General features: G+C 36.8%; 1 non-coding gene across 1 annotated transcript; it reads right to left on the bottom strand.

Annotated features, from left to right (window-relative positions):
- Positions 1-445: 445 nt before the first annotated feature.
- Trnan-auu lies at positions 446-519 on the bottom strand. Its single transcript has one exon. It is a non-coding gene; the product is annotated as a tRNA-Asn (tRNA).
- Positions 520-18,206: the final 17,687 nt, after the last annotated feature.

Here is an 18,206-nt window from a genome sequence, read left to right as displayed (position 1 = left end):
ATATTCCACATTTAAATTCCATATGCATGATATACATAATCAATGTAAACAATCCAAAAACGAAGTTAAAATAGCTTTTCAAATTTTCAAAAGATGTACAGTACTCGATATGCCTTCATCGTCCTCCACACACTGCAAGTTCACGCTAATAAATACATTCACTTTCAAAACATCAAACAATATATCTATCAACTGCTCCTCTAGTACTATATGCAATAAAACATACGTTAAACCCACATATTAAATAAATATTAACCACAACGTATATTAAAATCATATAAAAGTGATAATTGGGTTACCTGTTGTATGGCAGCTCTACCTCAGAAAGTGTGCTTCTGTATACTCCGGTCCACTAATGCAATTAAAAGTGGGCAGGTGAAACTTGTAAAACACATTTCAATTAATTAATCTTTAAGTAAGGTATTGGTTGAGATAAAAAAGTCAGTGTCACGAGCGGGATTCGAACCCACGACCTTCGGCTCAATACGCCGCTGCTCTAACCACTTGAGCTATCGTGACTTCGATCCACCCGGAGACCTTTCTTTCCCAGAAAAAAAAGTCTTCTTTGAGACTTCCCGTCTCAACCCCACCTTATTTAATTTTCCCTCGTTTTTGCCATTTTTCAATTTCAATAGCGGCGTATTTAGCCGAAAGTAGTGGGTTCGAATCCCGCTCGTGACACTGACTTTTTTATCTCAACCAATACCTTACTTAAAGATTAATTAATTGAAAAGAATTTATTTGGTCAATCGGACCACGAAACCTAATGAACGTTTAAAACACGTTTGCATAACCCAGTACCTATTTGGACATACAGAGGAGAACTGTGGTACCATTTAACATCCAATGAATCCAAGCGAGCTTTCCATTCAAAATCCCTCGGAAGAATTCTCCTCCAAACTCCTTACTATGTCTCCAAACTACTATGCTAATGACCTTACATCCCCTTCGTCAAAGAATTGAACTGTTCCTGCTTCCTTTAGCTTCAGTTTTTGAAAACATCCTAACCCTATTGTTCAAGCCCTCTCCACTACTTTCCACCAAGAAGCCTCCACGCCACCTCAAACGACGATGGTTCCATGAACCCTTAACAAACTGCGAAGATTGGCAGGCTTCTCACAACACGTATTCTTCTTGTGCAGTACTGGCCGTTGTGTTAGTGTTTTGCCCAGGATTTTATACCATTAGGGGATATAATTCATGCACAGAATGCAAAATAAAAGTCCCCTCTTTTAAAAATCTAGTTTGGATCTGGATTTGTGATAGTTTATCTGTCTAAAAGTCGAGAAAAATCTATTATATTATCTATTGAGTACTTGTGGTTTAGATCAAGTATGCCGATCCCTCATAAGGCATTTTTCGATGTATACTCGTCAATAGCGAACACGGTTTGCCGTGGGTACATTTATACATGAGGAAGGATTGTTCGCAGTAATGTGAAAATATGACATTTAATTTTATTCTCCACTTTTTAAGCTAAGGCTCAAGGATGGTAAAAGACTGTAGGGTACGAACGGCAAGGACAGTAGTATCATCGTAGGTAGACAGGATTGAGTGTCATCTGGAAATATGAACAAGGAAGTATTTTGGTGAGTAGGTATGTCAGTAGTATATATTATGTAAAAGATTAGACCAAGCAAATTACCTTCGGGGACTCCTGCACAGACAGGATGAATGGATGAATGGGAAGAACCGTATGTTACCCAGATATAACGGTCGGCAAGGTAGGACTTACGGCAAAGTAGGACTTACGGCAAGGTATTATATATAGGGAGGACGCATATGAGTTTACACAGCAATCCAACATGCATACGAATGCCGAGAAAGACAGCCGGGTAATACTGTTTTTTCTCAAAGGAGGATGCCATAACGTCTAAACATGGTGACATTGTTGAACTGTAGAGTGCTGATGTTGGAAACCAAATTAATGATCAGGAATTAATTGAAGGGAATTGATTATGGTATGAAGATGTTGTGTGAGGAGGTTTTCAAGAATCTTTCCCATCAAGGACGAGACGTTGTGCAGTGGTTTGTTGGGTTTCGGGATCATAATAATTGAGGCAAATTTCAAAAGGTTGGGAAGCGTGTGTTTTATAGGACGGATACAAGACACATAAACATTCAAGACGTTAAAACCGATGTTTGCAACTTCTTTGCAATATGTGGATCTGTTCTTTGTAGTTTATTGGCCTATCATATCCAACCAGTTCCCCCAAATTTCCACCTCTTCCTCCTATAGGGTAATATTCGCTACAGTAAATGCTGCATCAAACGATTTGGTTTGATATACTTTCATTATTTTTATGGCTATGAGGCTTTGAAATCTTCCAATTATTTCCAGGTTATTATCCGTCATCCTTTCATATGTGGCTTTTAAGGGTTCTTGACCCAAGTTCCCAATGAAATTTAGTGTTCCCTTGAATTATCCAAAGGGCTTTGTAAAAAACTCGTTTAAGTCCGTCTACATCTTTTGGGAGGAAATTTTCCCGCTACTTTTCAATTTTCATTGTTTATGATGAAGGAGTCTATGTTTTTGTTGAAAGAAGCCTTCTTTTAATAGAATTTATGAGAAAATGCATTATTTGCTCAAATTTCAATTCTGATTAAAGAAATTAGTCTAGTATATTAGTTAGTATAAGAAAAGTTGGTGTCTTTCTTTTGAAGGCTTGTCTAAGCTATGAAATGAAAAAAACTTGTCAATAAATGAGTATCTTGTATTGAGAAAAATGTAAATTATCATTTATTGACAAGTTTTTACATTTCATAGCTTAGACAAGCCTTCAAAAGAAAGACACCAATTTTTCTTATACCAACTAATATACTAGACTAATTTCTTTAATCAGAATTGAAATTTGAGCAAATAATGCATTTTCTCCTTTCTCCTTTTAGGCACATCACACACACACACATATATATATATATATATATATATATATATATATGATGTGCCTAAAAGGATTTACATCGCAAGTATTGTGTTATGGAAAAGTCCAACCTCCCCGGGGGTAACCATCCCGAGGTGCTCACCCATTTGACCCGCCATGCATCACCGACCGAGGATGAGCACTCCCATGTCTCCAAAGCTCCCCCATCTAAACCAATTCTACATAGCTATATTTCATTTATAGGTTCCGTTCGTTCTATGGATTTAAACGGAGAAACAATGGGAGCATCTCACGCAAGGACTCTGGCAATTGGAACTCATTGGTGTAGCAGTTGCTGTATACCAAGCCATGGCCAGCCTTGTATGTCCGATTCTACTTCTGCAGAGAGCCATCTCGTATCTCCTACGGTACGATCATATATATGTCCGAGTTGTATCTTTTATTTCCGTGGTTAATTCTTTTCTTTTTACTCCCATTTATACAGCCAAAAGTAGACAAATTTTTTGTCAGGAAAGATATGTACTCATTTATAATGATTTCTTTTAATGATGTTCCAGAGCAAGATGTTTCTTTAGCTGAAAGGGCAACCTTCTCATTTCAAGTACTACCCAGTGCTCAGGGGCCTACAAGAACGTTATTTTATGTTCTCGAGCCCACCCTGAGAATGCAAAATATCCCTCACTCAAGGGAGATCAGAAAAGGTTATTGCTGTCAGGGTTGACACGGAATCTTTGCTGATAACCGTATTGGATCAGTCAATTTAGGTCTTTGGTTGTCCCTAACAATTCCGCTGAAAGATTTCAGCACGTGGAAAGCAATTGAAACATAAAAGCATGAAGATCGATCACAACAGCTGAACACCAGCCATTTAGATCGCTTGATCTGTGCGTCTTGATTTATGAATATTATTTTCACGGATGTTCGGATATTCATTAACTTAAAACCTACTTCAAACTAATTATTCAAACAGATGCATGAATGCATGATCATTTAAGTAAAAATGATTGCATTTATATATTTATACGTCGCCAACTAAGCAAGAAACGGTTCGTTTGATTAATTTAAGATAGGATGAAACCAACTGCATTCGCCATTCTCGTAATTCCACTTTATCAGTATGAATAGTGATGAATTATTTCATAATAAATGATGAATTCTATCCAACGCAAATCCGCAGTACCGGCAACGGCTTTGAAATCCATTGAATCTCATAGTCCACTCATTTGCATAAGAAATCTACAAATATTTTAGAAAATCTCTATAAAACGCTGGTTCGAGAAATTAAATTAATACTTAAATCAGCATATTTTATTTTGCTGAAATAATTTATCTTTTTTTCACTGGAGCATGGGGTAATGTAACAACTCGTTAAGAAATTTATGAAACTGAAAATTGGTCATTTACCATTACTACTCAGTGAATCAATCTTTTTTTATCAAACAAATAAGTAATGCTATTAATCTCGAATCCATTTGCTTTAATTAATGCACAGCGGTGAACTAGAAAACCCTGTTTAAAAACTGTTTTAAAAGATAATCAAAACCGGATGCGATTTTTTGCGATCGGCTAAATAAACAAATAAACCGCGCCTTAATATTCTGCCTTTACAGCAGAGTATGTAAAATCAAACCATTCCATAAAGAACTCCATAGCGTAAAAAACACCGGCGAAAGTCGAATCGAGGAATGAGACCGGAGGAAGTGGACAAAAATGAAGAAAGAAAGTTCAGTACGCGATCTTCCAGGCCTTTTGTTCGTGCACGGATCGTAAATCCTCGGATCGTTTTGTCCCAGTGTTAAAATTGTTTTATGACGGCTACCGAAACCAGGACTTGTCACCTACCGAAAAATCTACGGCCCCTTTGTCTTTTCGGAACAACCGGAGCCTTATTTAGTGTGCCTTCTCGCGGATCGCTTGAATTGTCTTGCAGAAGGTGCCCCATAAATACTTTTCATATTTGACATAAAAAAACAGATGCAAAATGTTTTTTCCTTATAAATAAAATGAGTTTGTACAAAAACTTGTTTTATTTTCATGAAAATGGCGGTTTTAACCATTTTCACTTTATTAGTCATACTTAATTTTAAATTAATTACTCTAGAGCCCGGTTAATACAGAATTAACGTCTGATAACTGAAGATTCCCGATTCAATATTGCATTTTAAAATATCAAGAGAGGCGTAAGAGAATCTGCGTAGGTTCTTCCGAGAACAAGTATATACCTGAGTACATATTATTATGTATATGTACCTTCCAGGGAGTAAAAACATAATATAACTGGGAGGCCACTTTCAGGATTTGGAGGCCAATTAAAAGCCTTAAAATTTTGATCTAATCATACAATAAGTAGAGGAACGTCAATTTTTATAGACCCACTTTGATTTTAGAGACTAAGCTAATAAAACGCCTGAAACTAGATAGTGAGATATAAAAGATACAGATAAAAAAGTCAGTGTCACGAGCGGGATTTTTCGATTGATGAAATATTTATCTCAACCAAGACCTTAGATAGAAAGAATAATTAATTGAAAGAAGTAACTTGGTCAATTGACCACTAATTTTTTTTTAAAGATATTTATTTTATTTATTGCTATCTGTACATCATATACATTGAGCAAATAGTTAGTTATGAACAAATCTGACAGACCTGTCAGACCAGGAGGCAGTGGGGAGAGAAACCAACTTTTAACGATGAGCTAGATTGTCGACCTGCTGGAAACATGAAGTCTTTTCGGAGGATCTACGGAAGAGGTCAAACACAGAGAAAACTTCCTTTCAGTTTACGCCGAGCTTTCGACAGTTTTTATACTGTCTTCTTCAGGGCTTAAACCTTAATGGGGAAATAAAAGACATGGTGTTTTGGGCACAGAAGTGCATTACGTTTTTTGGGGCTCAGTATCTCACAAAAGTCTAAAAAACTAGTAAAATCTTCCTTTCTTTGTTTTCAGGTACATGCGATCACAGTGCGTTTCTTATATATATATAATGCGTTTTTAGTTTGGCTCTGTGGTGAAACAAAAACTAGACTGAGTTTCTCTGTAATCAAAGTATTTATATTTTCATTAACTACACAATATTTATAAATAATACATTTTAGATTATATACCTTAAACAATTATATTACCTGTAATCAAAGAAACGACATTTACAAGATTTTATTTCACTTTATCTTTTATTATCAAGTCTATCAAAAACACCACTTCTTAAAACCTTCTTACCATCTTCTTCCATCCTAAAAGAGATACGTTTTTGGGACGGTTAGGCATGAGATAATAAACCGCCTTTGTCTGCGGATCTACGATTTTTAACATAGACATCCTAGATATTCCACATTTAAATTCCATATGCATGATATACATAATCAATGTAAACAATCCAAAAACGAAGTTAAAATAGCTTTTCAAATTTTCAAAAGATGTACAGTACTCGATATGCCTTCATCGTCCTCCACACACTGCAAGTTCACGCTAATAAATACATTCACTTTCAAAACATCAAACAATATATCTATCAACTGCTCCTCTAGTACTATATGCAATAAAACATACGTTAAACCCACATATTAAATAAATATTAACCACAACGTATATTAAAATCATATAAAAGTGATAATTGGGTTACCTGTTGTATGGCAGCTCTATCTCAGAAAGTGTTCTTCTGTATACTCCGGTCCACTAATGCAATTAAAAGTGGGCAGGTGAAACTTGTAAAACACATTTCAATTAATTAATCTTTAAGTAAGGTATTGGTTGAGATAAAAAAGTCAGTGTCACGAGCGGGATTCGAACCCACGACCTTCGGCTAAATACGCCGCTATTGAAATTGAAAAATGGCAAAAACGAGGGAAAATTAAATAAGGTGGGGTTGAGGTGGAAAGTTGGTGTCCGGGTGGATCGAAGTCACGTTAGCTCAAGTGGGTAGAACAGCGGCGTATTTAGCCGGGTTCGAATCCCGCTCATGCCATTGACTTTTTTATCTCAACCAAGATCTTACATAGAAAGAATAATTGGTAGAATGTAATTTAGACACAAAAATAAAAAATATCGCACAAAAATTCCAAGAGGCCAGTTGAGAAAAAGAAAGCATTTCGGCACAAGACAGCTACATCATTTTTTAAAATAAAATTTATCCTGAGATTTAAACGTCCTTTGATTAATTAATTATTAATAAAACGTATTACGGTGAATCTTCCATGATGTAATGATTACGGCCTGTTATGGCTATAAAATAATATCCATTTACACAAAAATATGCATGTGATGTGAAAATAATCTAAAATTAAACTAAAGGTGCAATATTTCGTACAAAATTGCACGGACAGGAGACAATCAAAAAAGACGGGAAAAGATGAAAAGGGATGAGACTTTGTGGATGGAGTGCAGACGGAAATTGTTCTAGTTGAGCATAGATGAAGAAGGAACGACTGAACGTTGTAGTTCTGTTTACAGGGGAAAAGGTCAAAAGGGCGGAAGCGAGTTTGACTGGAGGTACAAAGGATCTCAGGAAGAATTTATAGAAGAAATGTTTTATAGGGAAGAAACTGATAGAGAAAAAGTCAAGAATTATTTCTTACAGTATGAAGGGCATAACCACTTGGTGTGATCAGTCACGTTGGACCTTCTTGGAGTGCCGAAGATAAAACGAACGTTCATTAGCGTTTATGCTTATCTTCAAGCTACCCAGTGAGTTCCCTGGGCACATCTGTAAATTAATTAATTTGATGAATTCTGTAAAGAGAAAAAACAAGGCTAGTTACGTTCAACTTTAAAGTCTTGAGTATTTAGTAACTTCTATTCTTAACAGATGCTTCAACATTTGTGTGCATTTTACTATCCTTGTTCTTCTTATCCTAAAAGTCTTAAAAGTCCTCAAACTGGCACTATATTTTCATTAAATTCAATCACTTGATTATAGTGAGAATAGATTTTTATCACAAGGAACATTCATTGAATTCAAAACTTCAGGATCGCCACAATCGACCACTGTCATCCGATTAGATGATAAAATGAAAACATTTGTAACCGTGGTCGCCGTGGTGGGCCCGTCGGACCGGGCCCCTTATCAAAAAATAAAGGCCCACCCAACTGGGGACTCTTAAACGTCGGATCAGAAAATGCACTCTATCTCCCATTTTGTTTTGGGGGCGAATTCTCGCCCTTTTATCTATCCCATCCGATAGATCCCTTTACGAAGCACGGGCGGGCCAAAAATGTACCTAGGATGCGTTGGATTGCCGTCAAAACAAAAGAGTGGGTTTAACGGATTACCACATCGATGAGGAAACAAAGAGTGACGGATATTAGAAATATTTTTTCCTAAATTGTTTGTACGCTACGCTAATAATGAGCAAAGAAGAAATATCGTTTTACAAAATATTTTAGAAATAATATAATAAAAAATTAAATTCACGTTCGTGGTCCGCTTGACCAATTAATATATTACAATTAATCAAGGTTTTTAGTTGAGATAAAAAAAGGCAATGGCACGAGCGGGATTCGAACCCACGATCTTCGGCATGATCCGCCGCTGCTCTACCACTTGAGCTATCGTGACCTCGATCCACTCGGACACCAACTTCCCATCTCAACCTCACCTTTTGAATTTTCCCTCCTTTTTGCCATTTGTGCTACTATGTGTATTATTAATCATTTATTATTTGTGGCTGTTTTTTAACTTTTCCGTATGGTTTCATTTATTTTATGCAATTAAATTTTTTGGACGTTTCAGATATTTACACCCATCAGCATCTACATTATCTTCGTTTTTTATGTAAATTTTTCATTATATTTATTTTTTGAAACTTGAAAAAAAACTGAACCATATTTCATTTCATTGAGTTTTAAAAACTAAATCTAATGAAAAATTGACATTTATAAAAATAGAAGATATAGTAGTTGCTGATGATGGGTGTAAATACATGAAACGTCAAACAAATTTAATTGCACAAAATAAAACAAAAAAATTTTAAAACTCGACAATAGACAAACACATAAATATAATAAGACAATAATCTTTAAAAAATTCTTATATAATAAGTTACATAATAAACATTAGAATAATTTATATTTTATGCTTGTTTGATAAGTTTGTAAAAATTAAATCTCAAACTATTAATGAATGCGGTCCTTAAATTGTTTTTTATTGCTTAGTCCATGTTTATATTTTATTATTTACCTTAAATTTCTGTTATTAATGTTAAGACTTTTGAACTTTTGAATTTTCCCTCCTTTTTGCCATTTTTCATTTTGAAAATTCAAAAGGTGCGGTTGAGATGGGAAGTTGGTGTCCGAGTGGATCGAGGTCACAATAGCTCAAGTGGTAGAGCAGCGGCGTATCAAGCCGAAGATCGTGGGTTCGAATCCCGCTCATGCCCTTGACTTTTTTATCTCAACTAAAAACCTTAATTAACTGTAATAGAATAAAAAAATGTACAATATAATATGGAATGACCAACACTGGTCATTTTCTGGTTCTGTTCAACTAGCGAAAATAAACGGACACAGAAAAGTGCCGATCAGTTAACACGATTCCAACCACTTGCAGACCATATTAGAAAGTACAATTGTCTATTTTCATTGTTTGTATACAGTATAAAAACTGGGCTAAAAAAACGTAACCAAACATTAATATTGTATAATAATAGAAAATAATAGAAAACTGTTTATTATTATTACATTCCAAAAGATCTTAACAAAAAAATTATATGCTAAATGCACAATAACTTAAAACACAAATAGCATTGGCTCTAGCCCGTCTGCTGAGTTGGCTTAATGCCTAATAAAATGTCCTGTTTTACTAATTTATTGATTTGATTTAGGAGCATATTTACATATAAATTGTTATTAAAAACATTGAACCGTCCAATTGCAATGGTACAAGGTATACCTAACAAGTACTGTCAACAATGGTGATAATAAATCTGAACTGAAATTATGACACAGCTTATAATAGGGGGTATTCAAGATCTTTGTGTTAGCCCTGTCAAATCTAACAGTCCTGTTAGATCGAGAAAAATTATGACGTAGACTTGTAAAAATTGGTTAGTTAACATTGCTTTATCTAAAAGGACAGGGCCAATGTTAGATGTTAGGTCGAAAATGTAGTCACATTGCTATCCGTTAGGGCGTAGGTAACCAATATGGCAGCCAAGAATTTAACAGCTGTATTTTGTTTACACGTTTTTATTCTTAAATACGCATTAATTAAATCAGACCAATATATTTCTTTTGTTAATTTCTGCCTTGTCTTTATACCCTCATTCATAGTAGAAACATCCCCTATCCTATAAAGTTCTAGGCTAGAGGTTAGGGTACAAGTTAGGTATGTCGGCACGAATTGAAGCGTGTCATTTGTTAGTACTTTTCGAGTGCAGAGATAGCATTTTGAATGAAAGTGTTGATTAATTTCCCTTTTATTAACTTATGACATCATACAATTTAACACAAAAGAAAACCAACACATTCAACAACAAACCTTCAAGAACTGTTATAGCTTTATTTTTGGTTCTACCAATCGCGAAGCGCAGTACTGCGGAAAGATTAGGTTAACATGCTAAGAAAAGAAGGGGGCGTTCACAATCTTACTGGACATTTCTCTATTCTCGTTAACACGAGTTAACGTCCTACAAACATCGTGAATACCTGCTTTTGTATTCTCCTGTCCTCACTGAAGATGACAAAAATCCGAAACGAGACTTACGACAGACACAACGAAAGACAAACCCACAATCGAATCAAGGTATAAAACAGTTTTTTTGCAATGGTGTTTTGATATTCAAATCCGTGAGTGAGGACGGATCCAGTTTGTGGCCCATTCTGTACAACATGTATTCACCGACTCTCAGACCAATACACATCCTCAAATACAGTCGATTTAATGCTTCAAACCAAAATTTAAACATAATTCAACTTTAGATTTGGATGATCAACGTTGACCAACCGAAATCTCTCAATAATTGAACATTTTTCCCCATCGAAAAGAAGTCTCGTGTGCCAACTGTAATTATGGCTTCAGACTAATAAAATATTAATCATAAAATAGCTAGTAACTTTAAAAACAGATACGTACCTTTTTAGCAGATGTGTCAACCTAATTAGTTAAGAAGAAATCAATATTATTGCGCCAAAAATAATTTATTATTCGTTCTATAATTTCATTTTTTATCCTTGATTAAATCATCTTAGGGTCCGTTTGTTCTCGCTGTGTATATATCTCTGTTTTGCTACAGTTTTAGTTAGTTACCACCCAAAGGTTAAATAATTTAAAATTTTAGTCGATTTTGTAGTAGATTTTGGCATTCCAGAGATTATACAAGGTCCAACAAATTAGTATGTATTCTAAAAGATTTTTAAAAAAAGTTTGACTATAGTGGTTTCAGAGTGGTTACTATTGCAAGTTAGGGGTGCATATTTTAGAAAGTATTAATAATTAATAATAAAATATTTAGTAAGCGAAACGTTTTTTATAGCTGTGGAAGTAGATGTTTGCAAATTCCGTCAATTACGAGACAATCGTTCCAAAAATAACATCAAGATCAACACATTTGATGTGTACCACTTTGCACAGGAGTGGCCCAATTACTCTGGATGTTCGAAAACTGTCTATTGTCCCGAAGTGATTCATTGAAAGAAAGGAATATTCTAATGGGCCAAGACGGGGATAAAAAATCAGAGGACCTTGAAGCATAGAATGGAGTTTTATATATTATTACTTAGAGTCGTGACAGTAACAGATAGTACTGATGAGAATGTATCAAGATAAGGCCGAAGGGACACAAGTCCTTGGACCAATTTAGAGGTGAGGCCGTTGTAGTACGAGACCGAAGCAATCAACGTCCTGTTAATTACCGAGGGGTGACCCTAACGAGGAGACACATCACCGGTCGATTCTTATCCAATTCTCTGACGTGATAACAGGACGTGTTCGAGATAGCGGGTCAATCTCCGTCCTCCGCCGTTTGTAAAATGTCACCGGGAAAGCGTGAAATTCTCAGCCGATTTGCCACACAACTTCGCTCAAAGTCAGCCTTGGGTCAGCCTATTTTTGTTGGAGTGGAACGCGTGTCATTTTATTATGAAAATCATTTAAGTTATAACGCTAGTTTTCTGTATTTTTTGTGTGTTCTGTATTTGAAGATACACACCATGTGATCGGTTAGTGGTTAATATTCTAATAATAAAATTAACTGAAACCTTTAGTTAAATTGTACTTTCTAAATTGTACTGGCCAGTACTGGAATGTATTAGGGATAGGGATGGGGATAGATATGAATAGATCCATTGTGCTCCCCTGTTATTTATAACTCACTGGCCAGCTTCAGGTTATTAACCAGCCTCAACACCTTTGCCAGCAGTTCCTTGGTGTAGAATCTTGCTTGTGGTTTTTCTGGTCCTAGTTGCAAGAATCTAGACGTAGACCTTCACAGAAACATAAAATGTGTTCTGCGGTCTCCTCCTCTTCCTGGCAGTATCTGACAGCGTTTCTTCTGTCTGTACTCCTATCCGGTGCATGTGCTTTCTTAAGTGGCAGTGCCCTGTCAGGAGTCTAACTAGAATCCAGGTTCAGTTGCGGTTGCCTTGTAAGTTTTGCGGATGGTTTTTCTATGAATCTCTTTGCGTGCCTCATACCTGTGGTATTATTCCACTAGGTTTTGGACTCATTAACGATCCATTGTATCCTCTTTTGCGGCAGGCTGCTAGGCCGCAGTAGGGTTCTGGGCCCAGAGAGTCCAAGTTGGTTCCCCCTTTTTGTTGCCGTCAGGGCCTCCATGCAGTTCCAAACACACTTTGCCTCGCCTCGCATGAGGCTAAGGCTTGAGTGCTGCCTGGAATGTATTAGTTAATTACTTAAAGTTTCTATGGTAAATCGAACGTTACCAAACGGACACTCCTATTAACTATTTTTTCTCTTTATTTAAATGGTGGTATACGAGACAATGAAATAGTAGACACTTATACTAAGGAGGCTACAGTATGCGGGGTGTTCTGCAAAAATAAAATGACAGCGTCTGATAGCAAAAGAGCAATAAATAGGGAATGGCTTAGCGACTGGCAGGAATTATATAATGAGTCTCCGGCGGGACACTTGTATAAGTGTAGGTTTCCCGTGGTGCCCAAGGTACCCTGGTTTCAGGGGTATCGGGCTTCTCGACATTTCTTCTTGGTAATCGTACGTTTCCGGATTAACCATGGATTGTGGGGCGCACATAAATTTAAGATCGGTTTGAGGGAAAGTCCAAACTGCACGACGTGCTATACTATGGAGGATCTCAATCATGTCATAATGGAATGTCCAGAATATGAAAAAGAAAGAAAATTGTTTTTGGAAAGGATTTACTCCTTGAAGGACATTGGTATACCCTTTAATCTAGAATCCCTGATTTCCGAAGAAAGAGAGTATATTGGCCACTATACGACTATACCACAGAGAGTGGAATAGAGGTCTGATTCGTTGATAGACATTGGTGCGGGGCCGGCGGTCGGGAGCGGGTGCCTGCTCTTAGAGGCGGCGGGCGTGACGAGAGGGATGCAGGGCGCGTTAGCCCCTATCCCTCGAGGACGTGGACTTTTCCATATTAGGTTGTTTTTGATGTACATGGTTTTTATCCACGCCCTCCAGTGAGGGGAAAAAACATCTCCCCCTCCTATCGGTGCCGTTCGTGGTGCCGGGATAGTGCGCTCCTCCTCGTTTCCCGGGTTCCGGTTTTGCGCTGCTGATATCACCATTCCACCAATACTGGGGTCATGGGTAATGGGGACTCCCCAAAAAGAAAAAAAATGGTGGTGTTTACAAAACACTGCAACACACAATATTGTATGCACATTAACATAACGTGACTAATTTGAACGGACATCATCCAGTGAAAGTGAACGAAATTGGCCATTATGGCGTGAAGGCAACAACAGATCCCAGTGGTGCCGAAGTTTAACAATCAGACGGTCGAGCCGCCAACTGCGCTTCCGTGTCCTGCGAGGGTTGAAAAGAAGGGTTGAACTAGACATGTTTCAAATTAATGGATTATATTGAGAGGATAGTTTAGCGTGGAATCTATTGTGGGCTAGTTTTGGGACGTATTATTGGTGACGTAGGTTTTAGAAAAACATTTTCTTTATCATGCCAATGTTTTGATCTTTATTGAGATCATCTTCAGGGCTCAAAGTGTTAGTCTTCTGTGTATATGTATCATTCTTGTGTGTCTTGTTGAGAATGCTTCAAACCTACGTCACACCAGACCGCACCTCACGATCTCCAAATAATCATTAGAGAGGAAATTTCCTTAATAGCCGACACCAACCTACATGGTTATTACAATTAATTATGGTTTTTAGATGAAATAAAAAAGTCAATGGCACGAGCGGGATTCGAACCCACGATCTTCGGCTTGATACGCCGCTGCTCTACCACTTGAGCTATCGTGACCTCGATTGAAAAATGGCAAAAAGGAGGGAAAACTCAAAGGTGGGGTTGAGATAGGAAGTTGGTGTCCGAGTGGATCGAGGTCACGATAGCTCAAGTGGTAGAGCAGCGGCGTATCTAACCGAAGATCGTGGGTTCGAATCCCGCTCGTGCCATTGACTTTTTTATCTCATCTAAAAACCTTAATTAATTGTAATATATTAATTGGTCAAGAGGACCACGAAATTAGTGAATTACATGGTTATGATGATAGGTGAAAATAAGAACGTTGCCTATCAAGAAATTCCTAAGGGCAATATGAGTCAAAGTGTAGAGAAGATGTGAAATTGATTATATATGTTTCCAAAATTTGATTACGTTTGGGGAATCCGAATTGGTGATTGTGTATATTATTTCAGGATTATTTAAAGTTTCAATGATGGTGAGTGCGAAGCAGAAGAAGCTTCGAGGTTAGGAGAAGGGTGATATGAGGAGGCGAGGTTAGTAGGTATTTAAGTTTAGGTATCATACGTAAGGAGGAAAATTTTTAAAGGTTAGGAAAATAGGTAGTGCTTAGGATATCATTGTAGCTGGACGTAATAAACACTACTGCTTTATTGAAAAGTTGATGGTGAATATTGGAGTTCATCAGAGGTTTTTATTCAAGATGTAACCAAGAGTTTTATTTTTTTTAAAGGTTAATTATCACCGACGTATTTCTTTGGGATTAAAAGGCATATGATAAGCCTAATAGCAATTATAATCTAAAGATATATCCTTCATGACAATTTTATTTTCCACGCCATCAGGATGGTCACATACTGGAACCGACTACTTACAACTATGATTTCGTACAACTCAGTTATATGAATTCAGCTAGTTGAAAGCTGAAACAAATTCACTAGTTTAGTGGTCCGCTTGACCAATTAATATCATACGATTAATGAAGGTTTTTAGTTGAGATAAAAAAGTCAATGGCACGAGCGGGATTCGAACCCACGATCTTCGGCTTGATTGGCCCCGGCCTGTTAGATAAAGCAATGTTAACTAACCAATTCTTACAAGTCTACGTCATAATTTTTCTCTATCTAACAGGACCTAACAGATTTGACAGGGCTAACACAAAGATCGTGAATACCCCTATTTATTAGAAGCTGCGTTATAATTTCAGTTGAGATTTATTATCACCATTGTTGATACCACTTGTTAGGTATACCTTGTACCATTGTAATTGGACGGTTCAATGTTTATAATAACAATTTATATGTAAATATGCTCCTAAATCAAATCATTAAATTAGTAAAACAGGACATTTTATCAGGTATTAAGCCAACTCAGCAGACGGGCTAGAGCCAATGCTATTTGTGTTTTAAGTTATTGTGCATTTAGCATATAATTGTTTTGTTAAGATCTTTTGGAATGTAATAATAATAAACAGTTTTCTATTCTTTTATATTATTATACCATACATATATTATTATACAATATTAATGTTTGAATACGTTTTTTTAGCCCAGTTTTTATACTGTATACAAACAATGAAAATAGATAATTTCTAATATGGTCTGTAAGTGGTTGGAATCGTGTTGAACTGATCGTTACTTTTCTGTGTCCGTTTATTCTCGCTAGTTGAACAGAACCAGAAAATGACCAGAGTTGGTCATTCCATATTATATTGTACAATTTTTATTATATTACAGTTAATTAAGGTTTTTAGTTGAGATAAACAAGTCAATGGCACGAGCGGGATTCGAACCCACGATCTTCGGCTTGATACGCCGCTGCTCTACCACTTGATCTATCGTGACCTCTATCCACTCGGACACCTACCTCCCCCATCTTAACCACACCTTTTGAATTGTTTTGAAAAATGGCAAAAAGGAGGGAAAATCGATCGTGGGTTCGAATCCCGCTCGTGCCATTGACTTTTTTATCTCATCTAAAAACCTTAATTAATTGTTGGAACATACTTTTCTGAGTCTTTTGTAATCCATTGGTTTTTTTTTTTTTTTTTTTTTTTTTTTGCGTTATGAACTATGCATGCATATTAGCCATGTGTCAATTCATATATGTGTAATCAAATTTGGGGGGGGGGGGTTATTATGAAAAAAGGGCCAGAGGCGACGGTGGGAATCGAACCCACGACCGCGGCGTGAGAGTCTCTCATGCTAACCACTCGGCTACCGCGGTCCCCAATTTTAAATGATGATTTTATTAATTTTATGTTCCTTGTGTGTTCTTGCCAATAGGTAAAATGACTGAAATTAGGGAATTGCCATCTAAACTGACCAGAATCTCTGATCAGCCTGTTTTCGCTGTACACTGGCGTCAAAGATGTTCAACCGATATTATGTTGTTATTATTGTTAGTATTATTAACGAGGCTACGCAACAGCAGAAGTCATATCAACCCTCGAGGTGCCGGTGTTTTTGAAAAGAATTGTATGTCGGGTTCGAATGCAGGGGCGCTGGATTCGAACCCGGGACCTTTATTGTGAAGAGCGCCGTGTCAACGCCTAAATCGTTGCCGCCACCGCCGCCCCGATATTACGCTGTTCTCAACCCACTTCTTGGTTTATTCTTCTGTAACTATTTTTATAGTGTGCACGTTAACTAGTATTACTCTCGCTCTCTTTTAGAAAACCAACAAGATAACGGAGTTTTAAGTTACAAAAGAAAGGGAAATATTTCCGTGTGTACCTACATTATTTAAAGTAACATTCCAATTCGGACGTACATGCCGAACAGTGCACTAATCCCCCTTCAAGCATGAAGGTTTAGCGTTGAAAGAACACGGCAAAAAAAATCCTAACGTCGTTCTCTAATGGAAAAAGGTAAAAGCGAGATAGTCAACTTTAGAAATGGAAGGTAAATCGCTAGGAGATAAGTTGACTTTTCCCTCGAGACACGGAGCCGGTTTTTGAGAAAATGATCGTTCAGGAATCTTTTATCTATCTTTAATCTATCGAAGTCATTCGGATCAAGGAAACAATGACCGACAAAATGATAAACAATATTGCTGAGAAACAGGTGCTTCCGTTGTCTTTTCTATCAAATATTTTCCCCACCTTAAATAAAATGAAGGATTACGTTTGAATTTCAAGCAACTAGTTGATTGCATTTCCTGTAAAATTGAGCATAACTCGAAGAAGAATATGAAAATAAAAACAATAACAATGTAACGGCCCTGTATGACAAATGCATTTGCCTAATCATCGAAAACAATAAACAATTTCCCTGTTTGAACCGTGGGCAGTGATTTATAATGGTTCATCCATAAACCACCGGCGAGAGCTGATCCTGCTCTAATTGGACAAGGATCCTTTTTGTTGTCGTTTGAAAGACGAGTAATAGAATCTGCCAAGGTTTTGCCACTTTCTCTTTCCTCTCTTCTTAACGCCTCGGGGAAAATTAATAATAGAAATTGAGATTCTTATAGTATAAAACTCTAAGTTGAAGTTTTAAAGTTTTGAAGTAAAGTCAGTTTTTAAGAAAATTAAATTCTTAAGAAATGTCAATGAACAGAAAACAAATATTTACTTACTAATTTTAGCAAAGTGAATAGTGTTTGAATGCTAAAAGTTTTCAAATATTTTAGTTAAAAACAATAACTTAGTACCGATTTAATATATTACTATTGCTTTCAATAAGACTGAAACTATACCACAAAATATATCTCTATACACTCTCTCTCTCTCTCTCATCCTCTCTTTCTCCCCCTCTCACTCTCTCTTTCTCTCTCGCTCTCTCTTGCTATCTCTCACTTTCACTCTCCTCTTCCTTTGTTGCTCGCTCACTCTCTCTCCCACACTCGCTCTATCTCACTCTCTCTCAACCCTCTCACCATCACTCTTTCTCTCTCTCTCCCTCTCTCTCCCACTCTCTCTCTTGCACTCTCTCTCTCACTCTCTCTCACACTCGCGCTCTC

The sequence above is a fragment of the Cimex lectularius genome, unplaced genomic scaffold (assembly GCF_000648675.2).
Source record: "Cimex lectularius strain Harlan isolate CLEC.00 unplaced genomic scaffold, Clec_2.1 scaffold194, whole genome shotgun sequence".
Lineage (NCBI taxonomy): Eukaryota > Metazoa > Arthropoda > Insecta > Hemiptera > Cimicidae > Cimex > Cimex lectularius.
The sequence above is the reverse complement of the archived record's forward strand: the minus strand, read 5'-3'. Positions and strand labels throughout refer to the sequence as shown.